Below are 12,618 nucleotides of genomic sequence, written 5' to 3' on the forward strand. Positions count from 1 at the left end.
TGAGCGGGGAGAGGAGAAGAAGCTGCAGAAGGGACAGAGGAAGGAAGGAGCAGGATGGAGCCAGAGGAGACTTGGAGGAGGCACATGGAGCAGAGAGACACTTGTGGGGAGGTGGGTGAGAGACCCGTGGGGAGGTGACATTGGCGGTTTTTGTCTTGATTTTGATTTTGCTATTTTCCCTCCAAAATTGTCTGGTAGTTTCTGATCCTTTTCTGTGGGTCCCGACTGGAAGATGCTTTAGACTTGTGGCAGGCTTTGGGGCCTTGCTCTGGGTCAATCCCGCTTGGGTGGACTTTTACCCATGAGGGGGCAGGTAACTTTGGGCGCTTGATTTAGAAACTATATTCTTTGCATTTCCTGTATTGTTTACTAATTGTATTAAAGTTCCTTTTCCTTAAAGTCTCATATGTTTCATATTCATGCGGCGGATGGCAGAACCTATTTAGGGCAGGCAGCTTTGCGGGGTCTGGGGTGCCCCTCTCCCTGCCCTGTAATGTCATCATCCGTGGTTGGTTGTTTTAGGGTAAGAAGAGAATTTGGTGATTACATTATTGTTCAGAATTATTTCTGGATCTTCCAGGAATCTCTTCCTCTAGGAAGGTTATACATTCTTGCTCATATTGACATCACATTCAGCAATAGGTAGTGAATGTTTTTGATAGGATAATATAAACAGAAGGACTGGTTATTACTCTAAGCAAGAGTTGTTGTTTTAGTGATATTTTCTTGTTTTTTACATTTATTTTTCTTCCTTGATGTGTCTATAAATTTGACTTCAACCTGCATATATCCTGGAATAAAGAAGCTGTAATGCAAAACTAGTTGAATACTGATAGCTATGTCAAGGGGATAGAGATGCTTATCAAGCGATAATGACAAATGTCCAGAGAAAAAGGGTGAAAGTCTGAATCAAAACAGTGAAAACTGTGGATAAAATAAATACTAAAACAATGATGTGTATGGTATAAGAAGCCAAATTGTCTTGGGATGATTGTGGAAAATATAGCAACTATCAGCAATATTATTAGAAATTAAATATTTGTTTTAAAAATCAACATAGCCACACACACAAAGGCATGAGTTTTTTAGATAGAGGCTCAAGTTTTGCTCAAGGGCACATAGTCAGTCAGTAAGGTCTTAGCTTGGGGTCCTTGTTCAGGGCTTCCTGTTCAGTATGCACTGAAAAATATTATTGTGTATTGTGTTTCTTTATGTACTAGGAACTGCCACTTTCCAGTTATTTTAATGGCCTGCTAAAGTCTCACCTCCTTCATTTCCCAAATTAAAAAAAAAAAGTCAAGTTAATGGACCTTGTTGTCTCATTGAATGTGGGTACAAGGGTGACAATGCCTGAATTCTGGCCCATATTCCATCATGCTGTAAATTTGCCCAGCATTGTGATGAATTCCTTTGTTTACAGTCTATTTTTCCCTTGCCAACAGAATAATCTTCCTGTAGCACAATTCTGATGATGTCATTCCTTTTTTAACAGTCTTCCGTGGTTCCCCATTGCTATATAATTAAGTTCTATCTCTTTAGCCTTATTTGCCTGTTATAATGTTTTTTAATATTTATTTTCTATATTTTCAAAACATTCTTTAAAGAAACTCTAGTAGTTTTATTACTCTTTCCCCAAAATAGTCTTTGCATTTTCAGATAGCTGCCTTGTTCCTGTTATCACCTTTGTTTTTGCATTATTTTCTCACTTCTAATTACTTTACATTCCACTTACACTTACTTGCTTTAGTCAGAATACACTAAGTTCTTGAGCAGTAAAATACAAAGCGAATCACAGTAAAAGGTCTTTTACTCTCTCTCCCAATATGTTCATCCCAATATGCTCATCACACCTATTGTGACTCCAATATTCTCTTCATTGGATAACCCAGACTGATAGAAAAGCCTTTGTATGAAGTAGAAACAATATTTCATTTATAATTCAATATTCTGTTTGGAATTGGCAACGTTATCATCCATTCATGTTTCAAAACAAGCCATAAATTAAGATTAGAGAAAGTATATCCCTCTGTAAGTGTGGAACAGCAAAAATATTAAAAAAAAAAACAAACACCAATTTAATTGACTGCATTATCATTTTTAATTTATTCCAAAACACACTGATTTTATTCATCTTTTCTTGTCCACCCCAGTTTCAAATGTTAGTTCTTTTTCAACTCTTGCCATCTGTACTAATCACGTAACACACATTATAGTAGACTAGGCAGAGGTTAACAGGTTTTTCCAAAAGGGGCAGAGAATTAATATTTTAGGGTTGGGGCCATAGGTGTTTGGGGCAACTGTTAAACTCTGCCTTACAGAACTGACTTTCAAACCTGCGTGTTAATTTGTATTACTTGAAGGAATATTAAAATATATTTCTAGATACCACTTCAGAAGCTCTGGTTCAACAGAAACGGGATAGGGCCTGAGATGCTGCCTTTTCTCTAATTTCCCAGGTGCTGCCTTTGCTACTGGTCTAAGGATCGTGGATTGAAAACCATTGACTTATAAAACAAAATAGATGTTTTGTATCTATTGACTTGTTATTTGTGATAAAAAAATCAAAAAAATAACTTTTATTGTAAAAATAAGAATTAAGCCATGTTAATGTTTTTCTTCTTATGAGCACATATTTTTTGTTTCTTCAAAGAAGACAGATGACTATATTTAGCAAAAGAAAGTCCTGAATAAAATTTTATTGGCTACATGAATGAGTTAGAATAAAGTTAGCATTAACCTTTTTATAGTGCCACAGCATGTAGTCCTGTAAATATTATACTTTTCCATGCTTCCTTCACATGATGGACAGGCAACAAAATTGTTTGGTTTGTAAAGTCTCCCCAAGCTATTTCAGCTTGTCAAGACACACAAAGCTTGGCTACACCACATGCATCAACCCACTTGTATTACTTCAGTGGAACAAAAAGATTTCAGAAAGACACATTAATTTTATTCTTATTCAACAGTGACATTGAAAAGACATTCTTATTTGTGCAGTGTGAGCTACCAATCCTACTCAAATTTATACATATTTTTAACTGCACAGAGATTTTGTACTTGAGAATTTTGACATAGATTAAATTATTATCCCAAATATCGCTGCATTCTTGACATAAAATGATAAAGTGACTTAGATTCTTGAAGGGAAAGTAAATAGCTCCAGATGAACTTATTTAAGCACATATTTTTTATTCAATACTTAACACTTCAATAGTGAAATTGTTGCAAGAGTTTAAGTGGAGGATGTGACCACAGGCTGACCCTAGAGAATTGACCTGAGCAACTTAATCCTCTCCTGTCTCTGCACCCATATTCTAAACTCTGTTTCCAAAGACTGAATTTTCAGAGAACAAGGTATCATTGAAACAAACTGTATTGTATTCATGGATGAACCCTCCCTTTGACCTTAGGACATTTAATATTATCTTAAGATTCTGAAAGGTGTTAAGAAGAAGTACTCATCTTGCAGCTACCTAGGAAAATGCTTATGTAAATTTCCTTAAAGCTGCCACCTCCCAATTTGGCCTGGTCTAGCTCTATCTTTGGTATCTGCTTGCACTGGATGTTAATGGGTTCCTGGGCAGATTCCTATTTCCCCTGTAAACTCTCAAGGTTGCAAACCAACAGAAATGCAAAGAAAGATCCTCATTCATAAAGCATGTGTCGTGATTTGGGAAGAAATAGTTACTGTTTTCAGTAGCATTACATTTCACTGTAAGATGTTTTTATCATTATAATATTCTATGAAGTTACAAGCAATCACTAATACTTTTCCTCATTAAAATAAATTATAATTAAAAAAAAAAACTTATATAAACACCACAGTTTCACCAGGCAAATAGTCTGACCACTTTTTTACTTCCTCACAGTGTCTGGACCAAGTTCAATCAGCACAGAAAGGACTGGAAGCTAGAGGTTGCTTGAACAAGATTACTATCCTCAATTAGCAGCTAATCAGCTAATCAATTAAGCCAATATTTAAAGAAAGTGACGACTTTCAGGTAAAACAGACTTTATTTTCTTCCACAAAATAAAAGAATCAAGCCACTTAACAGAGGGAAGACTAGAACTCAAGCCTCGTGCCTCTCAGCTGCTAGATCGCTGATTTCCACCTGTCCTCAAGCATTTCCCCACCGAAGCTGCAGGTGTTCACCCAGGTGCTATCACTTTCTCAGCGCCCAGTCTTCACCCTCTGCTAAGTGCGTTTAACGAGAGCTCAGAGGGCTGTGCAGCCCTTGGATGCGTTCAAAGCATCGTGCAATGAACGCTAGGGGGGAAAAAGAACAAACAAGACAAATTTCAAATATGGGATTCAATTAGTTTTCACAACTCCATGATGTGTCAAAGGCACGCTGCGTTTTGTTTTGAGGGCGGGGAGATGACTGCGAGGGAATCCTGGCCCCCATTGGCTCCCGGCTCCCCGCTGCAGCTGAGCTCCAGCCGCTCCGTGAGCGTTATTGATCTGAAGGGTAAACGTGGAGGGAGCCACGGACTGGGGTCCAAGCGTTTCTGAGAAGAGAGGCAGCCTCTTCCAGGAAGAAAGTGCTGGGGACGGGCTGCCCGGCGTGGAGAACCTTCTGTGCATGAAAGGGGGGTGCAGGAGGCAAGGCAGTTTGTTGCTACAGTGATTTAGAAAGAAAAAGGCAGGGCAGAGAGCTAAGGAAGGAGAGGTTCTCACCTTCGCTGCAAAGCTGGGTGGTTGCATCGCTGCTGCCGTTGCTGCTGCTGCTGCTCCTGCGGCTGGCTGCCTTTTTCTGCCATCAGGTAAGGCTTCCTTTTTTTGATGGGGTTGCATCGTGGGTGATCGCTTCAGGCTACACGCGCAGAAATCCATGCATCATTAATAAAGTGTTGCCTAGCGTATTCAGAAGGCGAAGGAGGCTGCACACAGATCTGGCACCTGAATTAGGAGCTGCTGCGTGGTTTTGCTTTGGGAAACTTCGGTAAGTTGCAAACAAGTCTAGTCTTCAGAGCAAGAGGTTAAATGAAAACGGAAGGGAGAGAAATGTTGTAACCGCGAATGTGTCTTACTTAGCTTGTCTAAATTTTTAAATGAAAATAGTTAGATATCCTCGGGGTTTAACTGGTTATTTTACAAATGACTTTTTTTGATTTTTTTTTTTTTTTGCACAAAACAATTAATGCTTTATTTGCCAACAGCTTTGGTAAGCATCAGTCTTTACTGATTTTCTTAAAATGCAAAAGACCTCTTCATCCTTCTCCACGGATTTTTAAGACATGGGCATTTTCAAACTTTATTCTGCATTAAAAAATGACAACTGTGAAAGAATTTTAATGTTTGAATAGCTGGTGTCTCAGTATGCAACCTCTGAGTTTCCTACCAGATAACTAATTTGGGACAAGTGGAAGATACGGATCATCAAATCTGCTATGAGTTATGTAAGATGCATTTAAAAATTATCTTAAGGGTATTAATCACTTGGTGATACAGGTAAAACGTGAGAAATGTGCATAATATAGGACATGATAGCAGATCATCTTTCAAAGACACCTTCAGCATTTTATAAATATGTTCATCATTATTTGTTTCTTCCTGCATCAGAATCACAGTAGCTCCAGAAGCTGTTTAGTTCAGCGTACTTGATGTCTCCTAGACATATTTCTCTGTACTCTAGAGAGAAAACTGACATACTTTTGGCCGATTTTGTGACCATTTTATGATTCTCAGTTTTTCATCAGGTATTTTGAAGCTCATTCACAAACTGCTCAGCTAGAAAATCACCTTACATGGTGAGGGGAAAGAAATTAAATAGAGTAGGTTCTGAAAATGTGTTTACAGTTTGAGATTACACTATACATGACCAATATGTGAACACCCGTCCATGCCAAGCAGGTGTTAGTTTGCTTGATCTTTTCAGCACACCTGGTCAGCTATAAGATTTAGAAAAGTATATGGAGAGGTACACTCTCCAGAAATATTGAAACTCACCATTCCTTAGCATCATTGATTAAATGATTCTAAGCAATTTGAGAATAATTTTCATGACTTCATTTTTATGTCTAAAAAGAAACATAACTAGATTTTTATTATGCATATTGCCATGATATATATTACCATTGTAAATAATCAGCAGAAAATGTCTTTAGAATTGGATGGCACATGGTCACTCTTTCCAAGCAGTTGATTGATGAATTATTTTGGAATGCTCAATATCATAGCCACACACAAAGTAGGAGCTTCCACTTAACTAATGAACCAACCAGCTCATCAAATGTGTTAGGTAACAGGATCTAGAGACCTTTCCTGTGCTTGCTATAGAAGCTACTGGACTAAAAAGAAATTTCATATGAACTTGAAAATCCAAATGTACAACATTTCTTACTATGAGGATTAATTCCAAGTTTACCCTGTGTGTGTGTGTGTTTCCCCATTTTCTTTTCTGCAAATCTTCAGTTTCTGGATTCTTAACTTATACTGCTATATACCATTTTCAAGCAGTAGGGGGAAGTTTTCAACCCAAGAGTGTTTTTCTTACTAGACCTCATTCCATCCACTGCTCTGCTTAGTGGTTTGATTATTTTAGATAATTCTTGCAAAAAGAGCTGAAATACTATGGGATGGGGTGGGGGAGGAAGTCAGTTGTTCTATGTGTGGCATGAGACATATTATGTTCTATCACAGCAAAAAACATGCTTAGTTTATGGGGAAAATCCCTGCTGATGCTTCATGTGTGACTGCATCCTTTAAGAATGGAGCACAAAACTGTTCCCTGTAGATTGAGCATCTTTTGCATCTGGTATTTTGGCAGAACATTTATTGCTACCATCTGGATATTGGTTGAAATCAATCAATCTTTTATCATTTTGTGGTTGATAAGAATGTATCTGTCACTCTTCTCCCTTAAAATGCACTATCGTGGACACCAAGTCACTCCTGATGATGAAAAAGAAGTGCAAATAGTCTGTTTAAATTGTTCTTACATGAGATGTGAAATGTTGCTGTGCTTTCACACATATGCCATTTAGATGCCATTCCATTACTCACAGAGACATTCTCTTTAGAAGTGAACCAGGTTTTGATGTAACAATATCAAATCTAAGTACTTTAGTAATAAAATGACCCACTAGTAGACTATGTTGTAAATGTTTTCATACTTTCAAAGGAAAAGTGTATTCATGGATATCTTCTTTAAGGTATGTACTATTCCTTAATCTTTTAACAAATTATGGCTTCTTTGAAAGTAGTTGTATCCTGGGGGGGGGAGGGGAGGGATTGGGGTCAAAATAAGGGGGTCACAATTGTATGGGGAATAAAAAAAAGGAAGTAGTTGTATCCTGTGCTATCTTGTCAGCACAATATACATTGATGGTTAATATTTTGCTTATAATGTGGTACCAATTAGTGCTAATTACATTTAATATAGGCAAAATCATTTCACCCTTTTGTTGTGACAAATGTTGAGTTTAATTTGAACTTAATCATTAAATGAGGAATGAAAATTTATGATTTTTACTGGGATCTTTCCTTTTACTACTACTACAGGATATCTAAACAATTTTCATTCTTATAGCTTTTTGAAGCATTTTAATTTTGGGATTTAAGGAAATTATACTTTTTTTTTTCTGAGTTACTATGCTAAAAGGGTGATATATCATCACCAAACTTTAAAAGGAAAATGCATTTGTATGTGTATATGTGTGTGAAGGTGAATACTACTTGCCTGTGCTGAATTTCAATATTGTTTATTCAAAGTTATTTTTAAGCATCACATGATAAGATGACTAGTAATATGGAATTATATTTTTAGAAAAGACAAGGAGAAAGTCATTATTATCAAAAATTGAATAAGTGATATACTTCACTTAATGTTTTTCTACTTTTGTCTTATCCTGGATGAATGTTTCAAGAATTCATTTATTCAATTCTATAATTATCACTGAATTAATAAGCACCTGTTAAACTATTGAAAACGGTCTCTTTGTTTATTATCTTTATAAACTGAGCTTTCAGGTTTGTATCATTGTGTCTGATAATAACTCATGGTAGTAAAGGTTAAATAAAATCTTCACTATGCATCAGTTATCTTTTAACTGAAGGGTTATGGTTTTCCTTCACAACCCTGGCTCTGTGTATATTTTAAGTCATTGCACTATTAATGGATTGAGATCACCTTGCATATAAGAGGTATGCTATTTGAACAATGCAAAATTCTTCTTAAAATATGTATATCTCATGTGTATTTGTGTAAAGCTTTTAGTTAGATTAGGTTAGACTACAATTTAAGTACAGATAGTCCTTAGAGAAATATAGCACTTACCTATCAATTCCTGAACTAATACTTAGTTCTAAGATCCAAAGAAATAGTTAAATACTAGGACCTTCTTGTGAATATAACCTTATCCATATGGTAGAATATTAGTCATAAGCATGATTGATTAGACTTTAATGAGTGGGTTACTACTCTTTCCTGGAAAATTGTAATATACCGAAACTGTTTTTTCCATATAAAGATGAAAGTCTTGACTCACTGCATGGTAATGTGGAAAAATCAGAACTTCAGCATCAGACAGTGGTTTTAGTTCAAATTTCCAGACTTAATCTATGGCCACTTTGGGGCATATTACTTAACTTTTTGATTCTTGGTTTCTACTCTTGATTTAATATATTATTCAATAGATAACACTCAGTATGGTCAAATCTTTTCCTTTAAGCCTTCTTGACTATAGGATGCTAGGTTTGTAAATATTAATCACAGTCAGTGAGGAAGCCAGGATTCTTTATGCTGAAATTTACTTGCCACATTGGGATAGATTTGGTCCTCAGGTTACTCATCAACAAAGAAAACTTCACTTATGTGTGGCACGAATACATTCATTAGATAACATGAATGTTTCTGGTGGCTCAAGGATCAGTGAAGTTTAGGTTGTGCTGAAAGCATTACCATCATTTTTCAAAAGATTATGAAGTGAAGAAAAAAAGAAAATGAGGTAGTTAGAGAGGACATGCAGACTCAAAGGAAGTTTGCTGGGATGGTTATTATTTTTATATAGGAACTTGAACATGTGAATTGATGAGATGGAAATCATGGAAAGACAAAGGAAAATAAATTTAGACTTAGGGTCTTTTAGTTAAGATAAAAATTTATGTCTGAAGGATTAGGGGAAGATGCAATTAGAAATGTCATTAATTTCAACAATGCATGAGAAATAGTATTCAAAAGACAATATATTATCATAGTTGACATTGCAGCAGTTATTCAAATAGTATCTTTAATGTCAAAAGGATTGTTAGGAAACAATCAACTAAATTGTGATGCTAATTAGGTTATCCAAACTAATACTTTTATATGTAATTGAAGAGATGCAAATGCTTGGTAAATATTGAGAACTAGAAGAAATTAACATGAATACACTCCACTTTGTCAGTTGGAACAATGTTGTGCTATCATTTGCATTAAATAGTGTGATGTGTCTAGAATGTTTTCTGAAGAGAGGATACATACAGGAAGGCTTGAGGTGACAAGCTACTATCTTTATGTCCAAAGTGAGGTGTCCACCTATAACCTTGTGGGTCAATGTATTTTTTTTTTTTGAAGTAATGGCCATTACTCCAAGGGATGTGTTTAGAGGCAGATTTAACAGGAAAAGTTTACTGAAAATCTCTTCCCTAATCACTGTCAACAGAGTTGTGAGTAAAAAGTGAAAACTAAGTTCTTGGCAAGATTTTATGTTGTGTGTCTTTCTAGACAGGAGTGATCAGCCTGGACTAATTTTCTGAAATAGATGAGTGTCTCACAGTGAGATAACCAGTATGCAATGATTGTGCTAACTGCCCTTCTAGAATAAAGTTACCACTGAGATTCTACCATATAAGGAAGTCTGGTATTAGAATTGTGGTTATTCCAATGAGAACTAGAGTTGTGTCAAATAATCTAACACACACATATTCCTATATGTACTAAATATAAGTAATATTAAATTATGAAGACATTTTTATTACCTTCATATGTTCATATTTCACTCATTCATTTAACAAGTCATTTTATATGTCTGTGATCAGGAACACCAGCGATGAGGAAAATGTGGTTATAAATGAAAATATGTGGTCTGTGATCTGTCCTAGCCTGGAAGTTTGCACACACCTCTATATATAGTGACACTGTCAAACAGACATTACTTTTGAAAAGTATGAAATACAGAATCATACAACAAAAACACAGCACCAAAATATAGATTTTTGGCTGTAAGATGTGGAATATTTTTCAAGAGTGTATCTAAGTTCATCCATCAAAATTCTGACACTCTGATAATTCAGAATTCCAGTACTAAGCAATTCTAATCCTCAGATTATATCCTACTTTTATGTGCTTGTCATTATCTTCTGATTTTACTCTTCTTTTACCAATTCTTCTCATTTTTCCTTTGCTGAATGCTATGTCTTCAGACCTATAAACAGTAATCATCAGGGTATCTGAGACTTAATCCTGGGCCCTATTCACCTTTCTAGGTGTAAATTTACTGAAGAGGGATGTCTGCCGAGTAGCACAGGTTTACTCGTTATATGAATGCCTCTTCCAAATCTATGTTTCTATATATTAGAGCATTATAACTGTGCTGAGCATTAGAACTTCAATCTCTGAATTCCCAATAGGCATTTCCACTTTGCATGTCAATATGGAATCTACCCAGATCTCCAGAACAAAATACCATACATAGGATGGGTGACTTGAACAAAAAAGTTTTTGCATATTTCTGAAGACTGGGGAGTCCAAAATCAAGTTGCTGATTGATTTGTTTATGACAAGAGCTTCCTGGCCCTTAGGGGCTGTTGTCTTGCCATGTGCCAACATGATATCTTCTTGATTCTGTTATAGAGAGAGGGAATATGCTCTCTCGTGTCTCTTGTGAGGGCACTCATTTCATCATGAGGCTCCTTTGCTCAAGATGCATTGAACCCAAATCACCTCCCTAAGCCCCCATCTCCAAATGCCAGCACATCGTGGGGGTAAGGATTCTACATATTAGCTCTTAGGGGGATGCAGTTGTGTGCATAGCAACAGCCAATGATTTCATTAAGCAGAACCTATTTAAAAACAAACTCTGGTTTCTGCTCCTCATTACAACTTAAATATACTAATATTCCTAATTTTATTCATCTCAGTAAATGATACAGTTATTCATTTAACTTTTTAAACATTTAGGGTCGTCTCTGAGGTCTTACATTCCTCCTTCCTCACCTCCATGTTCAACGTAACTGTTGAATCTATTGGCATCATGGATTTATTGTGTAAACATCTTTAATCCAGTCACTTCTTACTGCCACCACAGCTTCTGTAGTTCAAGCACGCACAGGGCAGCCTCACTATCGATTCAGGCAGAGGGTAAGTATGGGAGTCCTCGGTGGAATTTTTAGGCTTAGTGCTCTGTCGGGAACCAGGTCCACAGGCTCACCGTGCAGGGAAGCGGGCACATGCCAGGCAGGGGGGCTGTGAAGCAAGTAGGCATCGGAACCTCCCAGCCCCCACAAATTACTCTTTCTCTCTCTCATTATAGCCACTGCTGCTGCAGCTTTTATACCAACCTCTAAATTCAGTTGTGCACTTGTGTGCACACTCATACTCCATGTGTCAACAATCAGGCACTCATGTCCTGTGCCCACACTCCCAAGTGCCTTGTGCATGAACGTGATTAAGGGCACAGGTGATAGTCATAGAGGCCAGTGGCATTAAAAGCCTGATCAATTCACTTACCCTACAGTTACCTTTGCTCTCACAACTATTGGCTCAGTTTCCAGACTGGTCTTTCTGCTTCAGATTTGATTCCAATCCTGCCAGCTCATGCAGAGTAGCCAGTCTCAGTGCCAGAGTACTACCTATGGCCTAAAATGAATATTTGGCCTGCATCCTCCAATTTCTTTCTCATGATGCCAAGTTCAACCTTGCCACAGGGACTTTGCACACACTCACTTTCCCCCTTTAATTCATGTATATCTTGGTTTAAATGTCCTTATTTCGCAGTCAATATTCTCCAACCACTATGTGCGAATATCTCCTCCAGAAGAATTACCTTTACTTTTATCCATATTTAATTCTCTTCAAATAGGACTGGCTCAGCTTTCATGATAATGTGTTATATTTTATGCCTGCAGAATAAAATGCAAACCTTATGAGAGAAGCCCTGATATATTCCCTGGCATGCAGTATCCCTCAATAACTAATCAATTAGTGAATGAATAAATGAATGAAAGAATGGCTACAGACACATAATCATTGACATATAAAAGGAGTTTGGACAATTTACATGGTGATATTTATCTTTAAGGATGAGAGCGAGACATCCTTATGGATCATGTGACTTTTTATGCCTGTTACTTGGCATATAAGAAGCATTAGTTGTGCCATTTGTGTTTGTGTTTGGTACTGAAACTATGTTCTATTAAAATGATTAAGGGGATTAGCAGAACACAACAGGAATGTCAGCTTCAAAACAAACAAAAAACTCATTTTGAAGTTAGGGTAGAAAAATTTGGAGGAGTACTAGTTATCTTTTCAAATCAAGATTCCATACTATCTCACTGTGGATAGTGTCCTGATTCCCCATGGTGTCTACAATTAAAAAAAAAAACTCCCAGGATACACTAAAAAATTGGGGAAAAGC

The 12,618-nt window shown here is 36.7% G+C and overlaps 1 protein-coding gene across 4 annotated transcripts in view; it reads left to right on the top strand.

Moving 5' to 3' along the window:
- Window positions 1-3,993: 3,993 nt before the first annotated feature.
- The window catches only part of CDH12 (cadherin 12), a 783,460-nt gene continuing 774,835 nt past the window's right edge, over window positions 3,994-12,618 (top strand). For all 4 annotated transcript variants that reach the window (XM_054687850.1, XM_054687851.1, XM_054687853.1 and 1 more), the window contains exon 1: window positions 3,994-4,764. The gene's annotated coding sequence lies outside the window, so the exon portion shown is untranslated. The remainder of the gene's footprint in view (window positions 4,765-12,618) is intronic.

Source organism: Talpa occidentalis, unplaced genomic scaffold (genome assembly GCF_014898055.3).
Source record: "Talpa occidentalis isolate TD23 unplaced genomic scaffold, MPIMG_talOcc4v2.1 talOcc4.6, whole genome shotgun sequence".
Taxonomy (NCBI): domain Eukaryota; kingdom Metazoa; phylum Chordata; class Mammalia; order Eulipotyphla; family Talpidae; genus Talpa; species Talpa occidentalis.